Source organism: Belonocnema kinseyi, chromosome 10, assembly GCF_010883055.1.
Source record: "Belonocnema kinseyi isolate 2016_QV_RU_SX_M_011 chromosome 10, B_treatae_v1, whole genome shotgun sequence".
Taxonomy (NCBI): domain Eukaryota; kingdom Metazoa; phylum Arthropoda; class Insecta; order Hymenoptera; family Cynipidae; genus Belonocnema; species Belonocnema kinseyi.
The window spans coordinates 75,221,079-75,221,293 of NC_046666.1; positions in this window are offsets into that span (position 1 = coordinate 75,221,079).

The following is a 215-nucleotide window of genomic DNA, read 5'->3' on the forward strand; positions in this document are numbered from 1 at the left end:
AGTTAACCCGAAGCTGAATGAAACGTTACCGCAAACACAACGGGACAACACAATCAGTTTAATTGTGTTTCGTGAGGTTAGGTTAGGTTAGGCTAGGTTAGGTTAGGTTAGGCTAGGTTAGGTTAGGTTAGGCTAGGTTAGATTTATTTCTAGGTTAGGCTCGAGTTGACCCATTCGATGTAGCACACATTTGCTACTGGGAAAATATGCTTCCA